Raw genomic sequence first — 13751 nt, 5'->3', positions numbered from 1 at the left:
ATTCCTGCTTCCTAGCGCTAGAAGACAGTAAATCATAAGTATGCTGCTGACGCCCAATACATTTTTAATTCAAATTTTCAGAAAAATGATCAATCGCACCACAACTCAATGGACTTTAAGGATTCAAAAATAATTTGAAAACTACCTTATCCAGATGCTGAAAAATAGTGTCGAGGGTCACAGAAAGAGTAATGGAAATTAGAACCAGTGACATACTGACAAATATGCTAATCCGCATTAACACTTCTGTTTGCTCTGGGAGATAAAAAGCATTACAACTAATGACAGCGTCAACCTTATCAACAACATCCAGAGAAGCAACAAAATATTTGGATAGCTGTTGGGACAGCTTCTGAAAATAGGCTGCAGAATTCAGCCAGAAACTTTTGAAAAAGGTTGCTGGAGGTGGAGCTTTTTGCGAGACAGGGCTGGTCTTGGACTTGCCAGGGGCAAACCTGCTGCTCTGTCCTTCAAAATGATGTGCAGAAACAAAATATGACAATGAAAAGCATGCAAATTGATGGAAGGTTTTAGAAACTTCAAAAAGATTCAAATATAATTCCAGAATATTTGGAAGAAGCGTGGGGAGGAAGGAGCTGGGGAATGAGGCAGAGATTAACTTTGAACAATTGTTTCACGTAGTCACAGAAGAAATTGGAAGGAAAGGCTGAGGCTACGCTAGAGCGCATTTAAAGTGCTTGCACATATTTCTGCTTTCATTTGTTTTATGCTCGGGGAATAGTGAGAACAGACAGCTACAATGGATGTTATTTAAATACGAAGCAGAGAGCAAATCCTGGCGGCATGGCTTTTAAAAGAGGAAGGAAGAATGCCAGCTCTCAATTACACATTTTCATTGGTCAAGTTTAGGCACAAAATGGTTTACACAACACCCCAGCGTTGCCTGCACGTATTTCTGTAGTCAGAGAGCAAGCCAGCAGCTTTTGGCTGGACTCAGAATGACTGGAGAGCTCTGCCTCCCAGGTCCAGCTCCCATCGCCCCCTTCACTGACCCACATTTGCCAATAAAGCCTTCAGTTTCGGCATGCACACGTGAAGAATTCCCAAAACTTTTTTAAAGTAGCATTTTTTTTCTTGTTTTGAGGTTGATGCCAAGAAAACTGACAAGGATTGGATTAGTTAAGTACATATGCAAACACAACTAGCATAATGGCTGTGAGAGATTAAGGCAGCCAAACTTGCTGGTATATAACTGGGAATGGATGTTTCCCTCCTCATTCTCCCAAAAGTTCCCCTCCCAGCAGGAAAGGTCAGAATAGAGTAGAATAGAATATTTTCAGTTGGAAGGGACCTACAATGATCATCCAGTCCAACTGCCTGACCAATTCAGGGCTGACCAAAAGTTAAAACAAATTCTTAAGGGTAATGCCGAATCGTCCAAATGCCTCTTAAACACTGACAGGCATAGGGCATTGACCACCTTTCCAGGAAGCCTGTTCCAGTGTTTGGCCCCCCCTCTTGGTATGTTCTGGATGTCTGAAGGAATCATTTAGTATTTCACATTGCAAACCAGTACCAGGCATGGTCCATTGCTCCCCACACAACAGACACTTTTCACTCCAGAGATCTGATACTGGAGTTTCAATATGTTATTAATACACAACTGACTGCCTAATCAAACACTTCAAAATATTCCACAGAAATACAAAGGCTGCTATGTACAAAGCACAGTACCTCCATGTCACCAACACTGAGGAGCTGTTTTAGACACACAATTCCAGTTCCCCAGCTCAAGCATTTGTTCTACTATGTATAAATTAAGTGAAGCAGATTTATTTGCAGTATAAAGTACCACACCATATATTAATTGACTGAAGCAGATTTATTACTTGCTAGACAAACAGTCAGATTTGAAAACAGCCTTTTAAGACAACAGAAGTATGTATAATAACCCCAATATCAAAGCAAGATTTAGAGTGGTAAACTATAGAATAAAATACATTTAAGAACAGAACAAAATCTTAAAGCCCTTTTCCTACCCTATGCAAATGAATGCCATTTCTGAATTTAATTCATACCTATGCAAAGGACCCATACAAAATGACCCAAAAATGTCATTGACACTGAATTCCTACTAGAATGTTTTAAGCAAGACATAAGTGGTGTCTAAGTCACTCTTCACCCATTAAAAATTACAATATTACACCAAAGAGAATGGAATGTCCTTAGGACAATATAAAAAACCTGCAACTCCATTTTTCCTTATTTTTATCAGAAGTTTAAATCCTTCAATAATCTGACCTTGAATGTAACAGACAAGTAAAAGGCAGTCCTGGCCATTTTATCCCAAACAATGTTGTGCACAGGGACAGAATGAGAGTGCCTCTCTGTGCAGAACTCCTGGTCGGGCCACTTGAAAGGCAGCCAGATGGTGGACAGCCCAAGGTGAGCGCAACTCCATCATTCTCCCCCTTTCATTTTGTGCAGTACTTACTACAGCATTTGGGAGAAATAATCTAATATCCATAGGTGATATAACTTCCTGATTTGGAAGAAAGGGAAAAAGAAAAAAGTAAGGAACACAAATCTTCCCGTGCCAGGTAAAACAAATACCAAAAAAGTAACCAACAAAGAGGGACATGAAAGTTCTTCTGAGATACTTTGCTTCACTAATTTTTTAATTAAAGTGAGGGATGATAGATTTTGTACATGGGTGGGAAACCCTTAGAGTGAAACAAGTGGAGGGTCAATTACAGGCAGAAAGCCAGGGATGCTTTAAAGGCTACTGCAACAGAGTCCCATTTTGTAGCTAATAATGATTTGTATGAAGCTTGAACTCTTGTTCTGCACTTTCAAAATGCAAGAGGTTTTTTGCCTACTTGTCCAAAATATGTTGCCTTCTTGGCTGCAGTTGCGGGGACTTCATTTTCCTTTCTGAGAGCAGTCACATGAGTGCAAGTGCTTAAGACATATCTACCCAGGCTTTAACCCCTGCTTCTGAACTTGCAGGGAATGTGGTTTGGCTCTTGAAGCATATTTGGTACCAGTACTGCTGTACCCCAGTGGTACTTCTGTGCAGGAAATCACCGTTTCTGGGATTCAAACACCCATTTGGACCCAAAAAGGGTCTATAACAAAGTAGTAACAAAGATATTTTCGAATTTAACAGCAGGCAGAAACATCATTTATCCTGGAGAAGTCACAAACTTCACCCCGTCCAGAGAAGCCCTCAATATCAAAGGAAAGATAAAACCAGACAGCCTTGTAACACGAGTCATCACTCCTTAACTTCCATAAAGCAATAAATGCCAAAATACAGGTAAAAGCTTCTGAGCATTAATGGATTCCCAGACTGATGGGAAGTGCTGGGTGGAAAGACCCAGTGGAGCCAGGGGCAAGGTGCAGCACTCCCAAAAAGCGGGGCCAAGGCTTTCGGAAGTGGTTAATGATTTTTCCCAGCTCCACCATGGGACAACTTAAGCACAATACCTGCTGGAAAAGCCCCAAGAAACTGCGTTAAGAGGAGCACCCTTAGGTCAGTAGCTATTTTTTCCCCTTTAAATTATGTTGTCTCCTTTCAATGTCACAAATCACCCACCTTGGCAATCTGCAGAAGCCAGGCAGAGGGCAAGGCAGCAACATCTGTGGCACAGGCCTTGTAACAGCTTTTATTTCACTGACAGACACATGATCGGCACAGGCGTCTGCCAGGTGCACTCACCTGCAGACACTGCTGCTCGGGGACAAAGCTGAGTCACCGGCACTGCCAATGTGGCCGTGGCTCCCCGGCGGCCAAACGCCTCCTCCCACCTCTGCCCGGTGCTGGGAGGCACCGACAGCTAAAAACAGCTTTGTTTGTGCTCATTTCTGCTGTCAGCTGCACTGTGCAGGAGCATTTTTAGACAGCTCAGCGCCCTCTCTCCTACGCCACAGCCTGGCCACCAAAGCCATGCTTTACTGCACGCTCACTCTCAAGCATGCTTCCAGGAAGAAAAAGTAGCCCTTGCTGGAGCACGTACATTTGCAAAGGATTGATTAATCCCAACTATCTCTCTTCAGCTTTGCATTCACCCATTCATCTTTTTGTCTGTCTATCCAGTTATCTCAGTTTTGGGGTTTTTTTCCAGTGTTTTCTCTTACAAAGCTGGTAGCATCTGCCTTCTTGGAAATGTACTGCCTGCAAATGTACCTGGAGATCCTGTATACAATTGTGCTTGCTCCTTACACTATTACTGGAGTGCCAGGCTCCAAATAACTTCTTGGCATCCTTTAACCCTAAATGCCCATTTGGTCAATAAATAAAATAATTCAGTAGCTTAGTTGAAGTAGAAACTAAATAGTAGCAGTCATCAATATGTCTTTAACTTTCAAATACATAAATCTACTGATGTATCGACATCTCAAAACTACAAGGAAGTTTAACCAGAATGTTCAATCAGAAGGAAAATAAGCAAAATGTTATTCTTTGTGTTATTTATACAGGAAAACAAAAGGTAACAGGCCTACCTGCCCCTCTTTGATTCACTTACATCCTGCAATGCATTTTAGACATATTGTTCAGATAATCCTGCATTTTTCTTACAGTATCCCAGAAGGTTACTCCAGCTGCTTTCTGGGGGTGCTCCCACCCAGGGAGACCCAAGCAATGAATTTTCTAGATACATCCTCCAAAGAGGGAAATAAAGAGAGCCTAAAGTACTGCAGATCTCTGTCCTCCAGTTCAGACATCATTTTGTAAACACCAGAGCCTGAACAGTTACTACTCAAAATCCAAACCAGTAACACGTAATACGACTTTAAAAAAAACACAAAAAGGAGAATAGACTTGTACCTGTTTCATGAGCTGAGAAATGCTGCAACATCTAGCCCCTAGTTTCATGATAGCTAATAAAAGTGCAAGAGCCAAGCTAAGGACCGCTTCTGTGCTTAGGGACACAGTTCTTTACAGCCTCATTCTGTAGTGCTCTGAAGCAGACTGGAGCTCCAGACTGGGAAGCAAATCCATTCACCCTCTGGGCACAGGCAGAGTCTTGCCCTGCTACGTGATGCCTCTCCAGCAACTCCAGACCAGCAACTCCAGCCCATCCTGCCCTCTTCAAACCCCACCTCCCCACACCTTCACTGCTAAAATGGTCTTGGAGACGCTCTAAGAAGACTGCCCATCTGGTGGGGAGGAAAGAAGGCTTTTGTGAGGGCAAGGAGGAATAGGAAAGCCACATGTGGGGGGGTGTCATTACAGTCACACAAACTTGTGCAGTTAGGAGAGGCTGTTGGGACAAAACCACGTGCATGGAGCAAACTGGGGAGGACTGGTCCTCAGAGCCGTGACAAAACAGGACAAATGGCTCTTCAGGACAGGGCTCCTCCAACTGGGCTTTTGCAGCCAGCCGCCGTTCTCACTGCAGCTCTCTGGAGCCAAAAATCAGGATTAGGAGCCCCACTCCTAATTTTGCCTGTACCAGCAGCTTGCTGACCACCCGATGAGGATGAACTGCAAGCCAGGAGGTGGGCCAGCAGCAGCCAGGCTAGTCACAAATCAGACGGTGCTGTAAAAACCCAGTACCCGCTTCCTACATTCTCCGTGGCCTTTTGATGGAAACAAGCAATTTTCGTACCACAAATTACTTCCAAGATTTCTGCAAGCCCACGAGAGGGGAATTCCTGTGTCTGCTCACTCCCCAGTCCTGCCTCCCGCTCCTCTGGTTTCCATCTAAAAATGGAGATAATTATACTCCCCCCTCTCCAATGTGTTTTTCCTACTGCAAATAAAAATGCGCGACATTGGCTCAAGGGCTTCTGAGCTTCTGATGAGCACGATCTGAGCTTTCACTATGCAAAGGCCTCCTTTCTCAGGGGGCATTAGCTTTATACTTCATAGCCAAGATGGCCTTCATTAATTTAAGTGGTCTAAAAAGAAAATATGTTTAAGAAAATAATGTGGAATGAAATAATACACTGAAAATTCTTCCCAAACTTCATTATGAATAGTTTTTAAGTTAGTGGATAATTTTTTAAACTGATGTTTAATGTTCTACCAAGCTAAATCCATAGACACCCCCAGGTTTTTACATTTCTTTCTCTGTTAGCATAACAGACTGGGTCAAGTGTGACTACTGTTTATTTTAACTTTGCAAAATTGATCCCAGCTTCATATTTTTGAGAAAGATTGGTCCATTTTGGTACATTTCCAGAGTAAATCCTGCCTGTTCTTTTCAAGTGGGACAGACTCTTGACATACCACCACTGTGACTGTGGACGGCATTTCTGGCACGCGTAATGAGTGACTGACTTCCCTGCTTGTTTTCATAGTAGTACCACTAGGCAGGAAAACAAAGTTTTCCCCCAAAAATTGCTCCTAAGCACATTTTGAAGTTAACCGGGTAATATAGATACATCATGCTCTCTTTCTGTGCTAAGAGGTATTTGATTCTGTGAATTTCACTGGCTCCCACATAATTTAAACCGCCAAAATGGAACATTGTATTTTCCCTTTTCTGCACATGTAGAAAGAGCAGGCAATCTTGCCAAGGTTAACTATACAATCTTGTTAGGCTTCTATAGATTTCATTAATGCCTCATAAAAGAGAATCAATAAAACTCCTTGCACGCCGATATAAAAAATGACCTTTCGATTTACTCCTTAAGATACGAAAAAAGGAAACGTAATCAATAGACATCATCAAAACTTTTCTGATGAGAGCTCCTGCAAGGGGGAGTTTAGATTAAGAATCCTTCAGAGAAGTTATGTTCCTGCTCTGAACTCCTTCCTCAGGGACAGTTCCTGATCCATCCGGGAAACATTGGTGGGACTACTCATTTTGGGCCACAGCCTTGCAAAGCTGCGTATTAGAGGCATGGGATTACTCGCACACTGAAACACTGATGCTTCCAGACATGGCGTCACACTTCAAAGGTTAGCAGGACGGCTCACAAGAAAAGGGATTTTTACAGAACTGTGCCTTTCCTCCCATTTATGCTTTAAATTTTACAGAACTGTGCCTTTCCTCCCATTTATGCTTTAAATTTTCCACAGGTATGAAACCCCACAATGTTTGAAACCCCACAATGTTTGAAACCCCACAATGTTTGAACTGACTTTGTTGGTTCCTACTCTGCAATTTACAGCTTAGTGTACCCAGCGAGCACACCAAAACAATGCCTTTCTCAGCGTCCCCCCAGGAGAGTCATGGACAACAAAAGGCTCTGCACTGGCACCAGCGTTAGCACTCGAATACAAGGGCCTGATCCATGGTCTTTTCATTGAGACTTTCCATTTATTTTGCTCCAAATTCGTCACTCTCAGACAGCTTGTGGGATCCCATTTTATGTTGTCTTTGGGTTTTACAGTTTCCCCTTGCATTCAAAGATAACTATGACCCTCTGATACAAGTTTTGGTGGCTAGACGGATCAATTCAGAAAATTGTTCTAAGTGCTCTCCTCCCACTCCCACAAGATTTCTCAGGTGGGTAAGGAACCACCTCACATTAAAAAAACCCAACCAAATAAAAAAAACCCAACACCAAAATAAATAACACCACCACCAAGAGAGAACCTGGTGGCAATATTAATTTTTTGTCTTGTTTTTAAAGTACCTCTGTTATTTAATAAGCCTCATAGTCACAATATCACAGATAGTTTATACAGATAAGGACACATTTATTCAAAAAAAAACCCAAAACAAAACAAAAAACCCCAAACTGAACCAAATTCTTTTGATTTTTCTTTTGGTTTTCAAGCAGCTTTTCCTCTCTGCTTGCCTCAGCTCATATCAAATCATCTTTCAGCCCAAACTGAGGATCCTGAGGTCCTTCCCAAAGCAGCATTTGCCTCTTCAAACATTTCTCCAGCATTTCTTTATGGGCACCTGCTGCTGGAAATTCCTGGCCTCTCCTAACCGCTTTCTCTTCTTGATGTCAGGGCCACATTCAGCTCCCATGATTACAAACAAGGACCCATGAGGGACAACTCATGGTCACCAGGCAGGACCGGTCCGCTTTGGGCATGCTGGTGCCCTAACAACACGGAGCAGTTTCTCTATCACCGTCTTCCCTTTCTTGCCTCAAGTAGCACCATGCATAACGTGCTTTGGTAACCTTTCAGTAGACCGCCTGTGTGCATTCGTGTCTGTCTCGTGGTTTTTCCGGGTGGCTAGAAAATACATACTACTCTGCTCCCCAAAACAGAGTTTTTATCTAGCTGGAAGATCAAAACACTGCCTGGAATCCCACAGATAAATTAGTTCCCATCCCAAGTTTTCATGCAAGAGAAAAGGATGTTTAGTCTATACCTTGTGTTTATAATCATGTATTTTGGGGGAAAAGAGGATGCTTTAACTTCTTTATACAGAGCAGTATTTGTCTTACCACCCAGGAAATTAAAAATAAATACTGTAGTGTACTCAAAACATAATTATCCACAGAAATGTATATTTCCACTGTTACTAATTAATATCTGAAACTGCTAATCCTAACAGGTCAATTTTTGTGTGTTTAAATTTTGCATTGCCTACTTTGAAAGAAGACAGTCAGGAAAATCAAGTTTAATTTCTGTGTTTGTGAATGTCCTCTAAGACGATCAAAACCAACCAGTCACTGCTGCAGCTAGAAAGACAGCCTTGATGGTACAGAGACCTGCTGAGGAAGGTTAATCTCAGGTTTTGATCAGAAGTAGGGTGGTGCTCTGAGAACAAACAACTGCAGAAAGCGGGGGCAATGTGAACATACAGCCTTTTCATTTTAATTACTAAGTCTTTGCAGAGGCTTTGCAGCAGTGGGGTGGTGGGCGGCTGCAAAAACTTCCAAAGAAAATTTTCTCCTTAAAAAATAAAAAGCCCAAAAAACCTTGTAGTCATAAACCAGCATTTTACCCAATAACTGTCTTTCTAGATGCCTATCTTTTCTTCAGGCTTTCCTAACCAGACCAAGATCTTGTAAAGATACAAACATTTTCCTCCCCATTTTAGTGGCAAGGAATCTCTGTGTTAACACAGGATTGCTCTCTGATGTATTTTGCAGTGTCTGCTCCTTTTTTTCCATTTTTTTTAAGTGTTCTTAGACTCACAGAGATTTTTTCTGTCCAAACAGATGAGATAGAAATCTCTCCAGCATGAATCCAGTCTTACTGAAATCGTACCTATTAACAACCCTCAGCTGGCGCTGAACTGGGGAAGCTGTGCTGGTTTACACACAGCGAGAGGCTCAGCTGCAAACACATTTTGTGAAGGCTGGCTCTTCCACTTAGAAAGTTCACCTATCTGAGCATAGTTGGAAGTTTCGAAACCTAGAGCCTGTGGGCTGAAATTTATTAGGAACAGATGTGGGTAAGTGACGTACACAATTTACCTGTGCGCCTAAATACAGTATTATACATTTATAAGCATAAATAAACCAGCTGGTACCTGTTTCCTCACTCATCAAAATACCTTTGGCCTTCTCAAATTCCAGGCCTATGTTGCTACAAGTATCTGGTTTTCATACACACGAGTCATACCTGGTGGCCCTCAAGTCATGAGAACTTTGTATTGCACAAATTCTTGTTAATAATATTTGCTCCTATAGGAAGACTCATGCTGCCAAATACTGGCTGAAATCTAAAGGTCAAACCACCCAGTACTGAACAGTCCAGCATCTGATAAACAACCCAGAAGAACCAAATTTTGAATCTAGGGCTATTGTCAGGTAAGCTCTTTACCCTTGCAGGTAAGTGCCTCTTCCCAAATAATATTTCATGGTCAGTAAGAAGTTCCCTTGGCAAGAGACTTGCGTGAGCTTCAAGCTGGGTTTGTGGGAAGGAAACACGTAGGCTTACATAAGCTATTTCAGTCCAGAAATTCCTTGTGGTTAGGTAATTATATATACTAATAACTTCCCAATGACAGTGTCTGGTTACAGTCTGCACACACACAAAACAAAGCAATTTAATACTGTTCATGCACTGCAGTGTTCTTAAGCAATGACTCACACTTCAATACACGTTCTCATACTACAGAAAAATAAGAATTGATTTTGGAAAGTTGAAGTCTCAAAGTACTGCATTCAGGAACTCTTGTAATCTGTCTAGAGACAACCCGCTACACATTTTATAGTTACACCTTCGCAAATCACAGCTATGTATTCCTAGATGCCCGCAGGATGTTGGTAGGGACACTTGATATTGATCGCAAGACACCACGTGTTGTTATACTGATCAAAACATATTGATCTATCTTAAAATGCTGACCATTTAAAAGCAAAGCAAAGTTAGATGAAGTTTGATCATTAAAGAGTATTATTTTTTATTTTAAGGACTGCCTTAAGCAAAACCTTCCCTGGTACATTTATTTTCCAACATGCACAAGTGATAATAGTTAGGCCAGTATTTGTATTTCTTTTTCAGATGCCATTTCAGGAAACAAGCAACACAACAGTTTTTACCTTGCACTATGTGTAAGAGTTACTTTGCTCAAACTGAACTTCAGTAAGTCAGACAAGAAGCAGTCAATAGTGGTTTAAGATTAATTTTGACCTTACAAACCACGTGGCAAATACAACTGCCCACTACTATACTTCCACGGAAGTGCTGAAGTCCACAGCTCAGAACAAGGAACCTCAACAAGAGCAACCAGATCTTCTTTCTTTTCAGGTACATGGAGAAGAAACAGAAAAAGTACCAAATACAGTAGAAAGCCCTTGCATTTTTTAGTCAAATAAGAGACCATTTCATAACTTGGGAGTCAGAAACGCATTTGTATATACCCGCCAAATTCCAAAATGCCGAGATACTGTAACAGCAGAAACCTTGGAAAAATCCTGTTACGGTCAGACATACCACCAAGAGCTGACACAACCAGAACATCCCCAAAGTTTTGCTTGATACAGGCTTTTCCTTGCATATATGACCCCATGCAATCATTTATTGTCCTTAACTAACTCCAGACGATATTAATGGCAGCTCAGTGTGCCAGTCATGCCACAGATCTTCATCTGCCTTCTACAAAAATCCACTCTGCTGAGCCGATTAAACTGCTTTTCCCTGCTCCAGTGTGGGTTCTTCCCGTGGGCTGCAGTCCCTCAGGATAAACCTGATGAAAATATCCTGCTACTTCTCCCAACTTATAGCCTACCTGATAACAATTTTATTTGTGCTGTTATTTTTTTTTTTGGGAGGGGGGGGGCTCCTAAGCTTGAGAGGCTCATGGCTCAGAGGAGACAGCATTCATGGAGGAGCCTGGCACAGTTTTGGGGACTAGGAATCTCTTCAGAGGGTGCAATGGCCAAAACAATTGAAAATCTGTGACAACTTAAGTGAGGGAATCCAACTGCAGAAACAGGGTAAAAAATCCCTGAAGCGAACATTTTTCAAATTTGTCTTTCAAAACAGTGCTTTGATTACTTTATTTCTTACTTTATTTTAGAGGTTAAAGAACATTCTCGAGTAAACAAAAATAGCAAAATGTTTTGTTTTACATAACTGTTTTTCAAGGCCTTTGTTTGGGTCAGGGGAAAATGGCTTGAGGGATGATTATAAATCTTCTCCCGAAATTTCAAAGCCTTCTGCTAAACTGGACAAACTACACGCACAGCCCTAACTCACAAAGACTGTTTAGTAGCCTCATGCAACCTCAAATATTCTGCAGCAGGCAGACTAGCGGTGTCCTTTCCCTCTTTCTATTTAAATACAGGGTCAAAGTCTTCTCAGAAAGAGGGAGCCCAGCACATAACCCGGGCTCATAGGTCCCCAGCACTCCACTACAAACCTGGCTCCTGGTCACCCTTGGTTTTCACAGCCCTTTGGGAACTTGAATTAGCTGCATAACCAAGTGCTTCTACCAGTTTTCTGCATGTGTTTCAAGCTTAGTATACAATATACAGACATCCAGACAGACAAAAATAGTAAAACTTAAAGGCAGAGTATTGGCACTGCAATGCCTTTTCCAATGAAAAATATTCACGGCTGTATTAAAGCAATTGTCCTGCACCAATGCGACCGGCGTCATTTTGTTCACTCCAGCATAATTCAATTACATAATTCCTGCAGCTCGTGAATGCGTATATATTTACTTTAGTATAATCAAATACAATAATTATTTTTTTAATAACTTTCAGGCAAAGTAGTGCAAGAGACTAGGAAAGAACATATGGGAAAAATCACTTTATACCTGTGTTTTCTCCTTAAACCCCAAAAGTGGATTCAGTATTAAAATCAAAGCTCTCCAAGTATATTGTGAAATATTTACAGCTGTTATTACTGCCTGATTTATGTGTGCTACAGACCAGATTATTCAAACTGGTTTCACAAGCAATATGTTAGTAAACAGGATTTTGTTTGGTAATTATATTAAACATGTCCTATAAGCTTGGAATTAATTACAAATGGTATTTTACTGTACTTGATAAAAGCACTAAGCAGCAAGAACTAATGATGGCAAAAAAGGTCTTCTCTCATTTTCAATAAAGCTTTCCATGTGAAAATCTGTCAACATGAAAAAGTTACTGCTTATAATTAAAACCAGGCTTTAGTTCAATAATATGTTTACATGTTATGTTCCAGAAAGGGGAAAAAAATGCAATTGAATTACTCTGCTTAAACCCTGCGGTTCACAAACACACAATCTGCTCTGGGCACGCTACTGATGTCAGCTCCTTCAGCTTGGGAAGACAAAAAATTCAAGTTCGGCCTCGTGACACATTCGAGAGTTTTGCACTACTAACACAGTATGCTAAGAGCTTAAGCGAGCCCTCCAGATGTGCTGCAGGATTGTGGCAGTGGGTACATCTACCCACGTCAGGCATTTAAGCTCTACTCCTGTCAGTACTTGTACAAGGTTTCACTAATGGATGGATAACAGCGAAGAGGAGGAGGAGGAGGAGGTTGCAGTAATACTTCACCACGCTTGGGAGCACGTCAGTAAGCGAATCATTACCCCTCTGTTTCCAGCTCTCACATCAACTTACTAATTGACCCTTTGTCTGTCTCCAACCATGGCTTTATAGTACAAGATCCATTTTCAATTCAGGCTTCAAAGTCACTTCTCAGAATTAGACTAATGGCCAAACCAGGTGCTAAACTGGGCTTCAGCGGGTCCCAACCAGTCTGCTGGTTGCTTTTGAAGATGAGTAACAAGTTCATCACTCATCACACTTCTCTTTACCAAGAATGCACCATTTTTTCACCATACTTCTCAACCCTCTTTGATACACTGAGATGTAGATACTATTTGCTGCGCCAATGGCTAACTAGAATTTAAGGCCATAGGCATACAAACACTCTCTTGTCAAGTTTAAATGTTTTCACACTGTTGTAATGAGACATATTTCCTAAATAGCCAGAAAATAACCTATTCTTCTCCATGGCAGCCCAGTGCTTCACATGACAAAGCATCTTACTGACTTCAGTAGGAACTTTCCTTGAACGAGGCCGTAATATATTTGATGACAAAGAACCAAGGAGATAAGCAGCTCTGTGCTTATCCTGTGTTACAGAAGCCTATACACTAGATTTGTTAATCTAACTTTAATTCAGAAACCTGAAACTCTCTGCTTCTCTTGTAACCATTTTTGTTTCTTGTTAATGCAACCAGATGGTGACTTCAGTTTGATTACAATTCTCTCTGCTTTAATGTGAACTCTCCATCTTACTACTATCAGATGACATTTGCTTTCCTTAATGTACATAGTTTTAGAAAAATTACAGAAGTGCTATTGCTGTGTTACATGAAAAATTCCAATGTACATTTAGCTGACATAGCATCAGCTGCTGTTTAAACTTGGCTTAGCTAATGGACTTTTAATGTCAGCGGGGTTATGTGCAG

The sequence above is a fragment of the Mesitornis unicolor genome, unplaced genomic scaffold, assembly GCF_000695765.1.
Source record: "Mesitornis unicolor isolate BGI_N332 unplaced genomic scaffold, ASM69576v1 scaffold221, whole genome shotgun sequence".
NCBI classification, from domain to species: domain Eukaryota; kingdom Metazoa; phylum Chordata; class Aves; order Mesitornithiformes; family Mesitornithidae; genus Mesitornis; species Mesitornis unicolor.
Note: the sequence above shows the minus strand (reverse complement) of the source record.